This window comes from Triticum urartu, chromosome 4 (assembly GCF_003073215.2).
Source record: "Triticum urartu cultivar G1812 chromosome 4, Tu2.1, whole genome shotgun sequence".
NCBI classification, from domain to species: domain Eukaryota; kingdom Viridiplantae; phylum Streptophyta; class Magnoliopsida; order Poales; family Poaceae; genus Triticum; species Triticum urartu.
The window spans coordinates 38,812,372-38,818,434 of NC_053025.1; positions in this window are offsets into that span (position 1 = coordinate 38,812,372).

Here is a 6,063-nt window from a genome sequence, read left to right on the forward strand (position 1 = left end):
TCAATCTCGTTACCGGTAAGTCTCTTTACTCGTTTTGTAATACATCATCTCGCAACTAACTCATTAGTTACAGTGCTTGCAAGGCTTATAGTGATGTGCATTATCGAGTGGGCCCAAAGATACCTCTCCGACAATCGGAGTGACAAATCCTAATCTCGAAATATGCCAACTCAACAAGTACATTCGGAGACACCTGTAGAGCACCTTTATAATCACCCAGTTATGTTGTGACATTTGCTAGCACACAAAGTGTTCCTCTGGTAAACGGGAGTTGCATAATCTCATAGTCATAGGAACATGTATAAGTCATGAAGAAAGCAATAGCAACATACTAAACGATCAAGTGCTAAGCTAACGTCATGGGTCAAGTCAATCACATCATTCTCCTAATGAGGTGATCCCGTTAATCAAATGACAACTCATGTCTATGGTTAGGAAACATAAGCATCATTGATTCAACAAGCTAGTCAAGTAGCGGCAAACTAGTGACACTCTGTTTGTCTATGTATTCACACATGTATTAAGTTTCCGGTTAATACAATTCTAGCATGAATAATAAACATTTATCATGATATAAGGAAATATAATTAACAACTTTATTATTGCCTCTAGGGCATATTTCCTTCAGTCTCCCACTTGCACTAGAGTCAATAATCTAGTTTACATCGTCATGTGATTTAACACCAATAGTTCAAATCTTTATGTGATTAGTTCACATATTCATGTGACTAACACCGAAAGGGTTGCCAAGAGTCAATAATCTAGTTCACATCGCTATGTGATTAACACCCAAAAGTGATCATGTTTTGCTTGTGAGAGAAATTTAGTCAACGGGTCTGCCGCATTCAGAGCCATATGTATTTTGCAAATTTCTATGTCTACAATGCTCTGTATGTAGCTATTCTAGCTAATTGCTCCCACTTTCAATATGTATCCAGATCGAGACTTAGAGTTATCTAGATTGATGTAAAAAGATTGCATTGACGTAACTCTTTACGACGAACTCTTTTATCACCTCCACAACCGAGAAATATTTCCTTAGTCCTCTAAGGATAATTTTGACCGTTGTCTAGTGATCTACTCCTAGATCACCATTGTACTCCCTTGCCAGAGAAATGCTAAGGTATACAATAGGACTGGTAAACAGCATAGCATACTTTATAGAACCTATGACTGAGGCATAGGGAATGACTTTTCATTCACTTTCTATTTTCTGCCGTGGTCAGGTTTTGAGTCTTTACTCAACTTCACACCTTGCAACACAAGCAAGAACTCCTTCTTTGACTGTTCCATTTTGAACTACTTCAAAAATCTTGTCAAGGTATGTACTCATTGAAAAAACTTATCAAGCGTCTTGATCTATCTCTATAGATCTTGATGCTCAATGTGTAAGCAGCTTCATCGAGATCTTTCTTTGAAAAAAATCTTTTCAAACACTCCTTTATGCTTTCCAGAAAATTCTACATTATTTCCGATCAACAATATGTCATTCACATATACTTATCAGAAATGTTGTAGTGCTCCCACTCACTTTCTTGTAAATACAGGCTTCACTGTAAGTCTGTATAAAACCATATGATTTGATCAACTCATTAAAGCATATATTCCAACTCCGAGATGCTTGCACCAGTCCATAGATGGATCACTGGAGCTTGCTCACTTTGTTAGCACCTTTAGGATCGAAAAACCTGCTGTTTGCATCATATACTCTTGTTGAAGAAATCCATTAAGGAATATAGTTTTGACATCCATTTGCCAGATTTCATAAAATGCGGCAACTGCTAACATGATTCGGACAGACTTTTAAGCATCAATACGAGTGAAAAAATCTCATCATAGTCAACACCTTGAACTTGTCAAAAACATTTTTGCGACAATTCAAGCTTTGTAGATAGTAACACTACTATCATCGTCCGTCTTCCTCTTGAAGATCCATGTATTCTTAATTACTCACCGATCATCTGGCAAGTCAATCAAAGTCCATACTTTGTTCTCATACATGGATCCCATCTCAGATTTCATGGTCTCAAACCATTTCGCGGAATCTGGGTTCATCATCGCTTCCTCATAGTTCGTAGGTTCGTCATGGTCAAGTAACATGACATCCAGAACAGGATTACCTTACCACTCTGGTGCGGATCTCACTCTGGTTTATCTACGAGGTTCGGTAGTAACTTGATATGAAGTTACATGATCATCATCACCAGCTTCCTCACTAATTGGTGTAGGAGTCACAGGAACAGATTTCTGTGATGAACTACTTTCCAATAAGGGAGAAGGTACAGTTACCTCATCAAGTTCTACTTTCCTCCCACTCACTTCTGTCAAGACAAACTCCTTCTCTAGAAAGGATCCATTCTTAGCAATGAATGTCTTGCCTTCGGATCTGTGATAAAAGGTGTACCCAACTGTCTCCTTTGGGTATCCTATGAAGATATATTTATCCGATCTGGTTTGGAGCTTATCAGGATGAAACTTTTTCACATAAGCATCGCAACCCCAAATTTTAAGAAACGACAACTTTTGTTTCTTGCCAAACCATAGTTCATATGGCATCGTCTCAACGGATTTAGATGGTGCCCTATTTAACATGAATGCAGCTGTCTCTAATGCATAACCCCAAAACGATAGTGGTAAATCGGTAAGAGACATCATAGAATGCACCATATCTAATATAGTATGGTTACGATATTCGGACACACCATTATGCTGTGGTGTTCTAGGTGGTGTGAGTTGCGAAACTATTCCACATTGTTTCAAATGAATACCAAACTCGTAACTCAAATATTCTCTTCTATGATCAGATCATAGAAACTTTATTTTCTTGTTACGATGATTTTCCACTTCACTCTGAAATTGTTTGAACTTTTCAACTATTTTAGATTTATGTTTCATCAAGAAGATATACCCATATCTTACTCAAATCATCTGTGAAGGTCAAAAAATAATGATACCTGCCGCGAGCCTCAATACTCATCGGACTTCATACATCAGTATGTATCATTTCCAACAAGTCTGTTGCTTGCTCAATTGTTCTGGAGAACGGAGTTTTAGTCATATTGCCCATGTGGCATGGTTCGTAAGAATCAAGTGATTCATAATCAAGTGATTCCAAAATCCCATCAGCATGGAGTTTCTTCATGCTCTTTACAACAATATGACCTAAACGGCAGTGCCACAAATAAGTTGCACTATTATTATTAATATTGCATCGTTTGGCTTCAATATTATGAATATGTGTATCACTACGATCGAGATTCAATAAACCATTCACCTTGGGTGTATGACCATTGAAGGTTTTATTCATGCAGATAGAACAACGATTATTCTCTGACTTTAAATGAATAAACCTATTGCAATAAACATGATCAAATCATATTCATGATTAACGCAAACACCAAATAACATTTATTTAGGTTCAAAACTAATCCCGAAAGTATAGGGAGTGTGCGATGATGATCATATCAATTTTGGAACCACTTCCAACACACATCATCACTTCACCCTTAACTAGTCTCTGTTCATTCTGCAACTCCCATTTCGAGTTACTAATCTTAGCAACTGAACTAATATCAAATACTGTGGGGTTGCTATAAACACTAGTAAAGTACACATCAATAACATGTATATCAAATATACCTTTGTTCACTTTGCCATCCTTCTTATCTGCCAAATACTTGGAGCAGTTCTGCTTCCAGTGACCAGTCCCTTTGCAGTAGAAGCACTTAGTCTCAGGCTTAGGCCTAGACTTGGGCTTCTTCACTTGAGCAGCAACTTGCTTGCCGTTCTTCTTGAAGTTCCCCTTCTCCCCTTTGCCCTTTTCTTGAAACTAGTGGTCTTGTCAACCATCAACACTTGATGCTTTTCTTGATTTCTACCTTCGTCGATTTCATCATCATGAAGAGCTTGGGAATTGTTTCCGTTATCCCTTGCATATTATAGTTCATCACCAAGTTCCAGTAACTTGGTGATAGTGACTAGAGAATTCTGTCAATCACTATATTATCTGGAAGATTAACTGCCACTTGATTCAAGTGATTGTAGTACTCAGACATTCTGAGCACATGCTCACTAGTTGAGCTATTCTCCTCCATTTTGTAGGCAAAGTACTGTCAGAGGTCTCCTACCTCTCGACACGGGCATGAGTATGAAATACTAATTTCAACTCTTGGAACATCTTATATGCTCCGTGGCATTCAAAACATTTTTGAAGTCCTAGTTCTAATCTGTAAAGCATGGTGCACTAAACTATCAAGTAGTCATCATACCGAGCTTTGTCAAATGTTCATAACATGTGCATATGCTCCTGCAATAGGTCCGTCACCTAGCGGTGCATTAAGGACATAATTGTTCTGTGCAGCAATGAGGATAATCCTCAGATCACGGATCCAATCCGCATCATTGCTACTAACATCTTTCAACTTTATTTTCTCTAGGAACATATCAAAAATAAACAAGGAGCTACATCGCAAGCTATTGATCTACAACATAGATATGCAAATACTATCAGGACTAAGTTCATGATAAATTTAAGTTCAATTAATCATATTACTTAAGAACTCCCACTTAGATAGACATCCCTCTGATCATATAAGTGATCACGTGATCCAAATCAACTAAACCATGTCCGATCATCACGTGAGATGGAATAGTTTTCAATGGTGAACATCATTATGTTGATCATATCTACTATATGATCCACGCTCGACTTTTCGGTCTCAGTGTTCCGAGGCCATATCTGCATATGCTAGGCTCGTCAAGTTTAACCCGAGTATTCTGTGTGTGCAAAACTGGCTTGCACCCATTGTAGATGAACGTAGAGCTTATCACACCCGATCATCACATGGTGTCTCGGCACGACGAAGTTTGGCAACGGTGCATACTCAGGGAGAACACTTTTATCTTGAAATTTAGTGAGAGATCATCTTATAATGCTATGATACGTCCATTTTGCATCATGCTTTTATAGCGATATTTATTGCATTATGGGTTGTTATTACGCATTATGTCACAGTACTTATGCATATTCACTCTTATTTTACAAGGTTTACATAAAGAGGGAGAATGCCAGCAGCTGGGATTCTGGGCTGGAAAAGGAACAAATATAAGAGACCTATTCTACACAGCTCCAAAAGTCCTGAAACTTCACGAGAGTTATTTCCAGTATATATAAAAAATACTGATCACATGAAGTTGCAGAGGGGGGCCACGCCCTAGCCACGAGGGTGGGGGCGCGCCCTACCCCCCTGGGCGTGCTCCCTGCCTCGTGGGCCCCCTGGTGGCTCTGCTATATCGAGTCTTTTGTCGAGGAAAAAATAATAAGCAAGCTTTCGGGACGAGACTCCGCCGCCAAGATCATATGTTCAAATCCATTATGCATATTAATACCCCTCTGATTATGAACATGAATATGCTTTGTAAGTAGTTATGTTTGTTCCTGGGGACATGGGAGAAGTCTTGCTATTAGTAGTCATGTGAATTTGGTATTCGTTTGATATTTTTGATGAGATGTATGTTGTCATCCCTCTATTGGTGTCATGTGAACGTCGACTACATGACACTTCACCATTGTTTGGGCCTAGAGGGAGGCATTGGGAAGTAATAAGTAGATGATGGGTTGCTAGAGTGACAGAAGCTTAAACCCTAGTTTATGCGTTGCTTCGTAAGGGGCTGATTTGGATCCATATGTTTCATGCTATGGTTAGGTTTACCTTAATACTTCTGTTGTAGTTGCGGATGCTTACAATAGGGGTTAATCATAGGTGGGATGCTTCTCCAAGTAAGGACAGTACCCAAGCACCGGTCCACCCACATATCAGATTATCAAAGTACCAAAAGCGAATCATATGATCGTGATGAAAACTAGCTTGACGATAATTCCCGTGTGTCCTCGGGAGCGCTTTACATCATATAAGAGTTTGTCCAGGCTTGTCATTTGCTACAAAAAGGATTGGGCCATCTTGCTGCACATCATTTACTTTTATTACTTGCTACTCGTTACCAATTACCTTATCACAAAACTATCTGTTACCGATAATTTCAGCGCTTGCAGAGAATACCTTG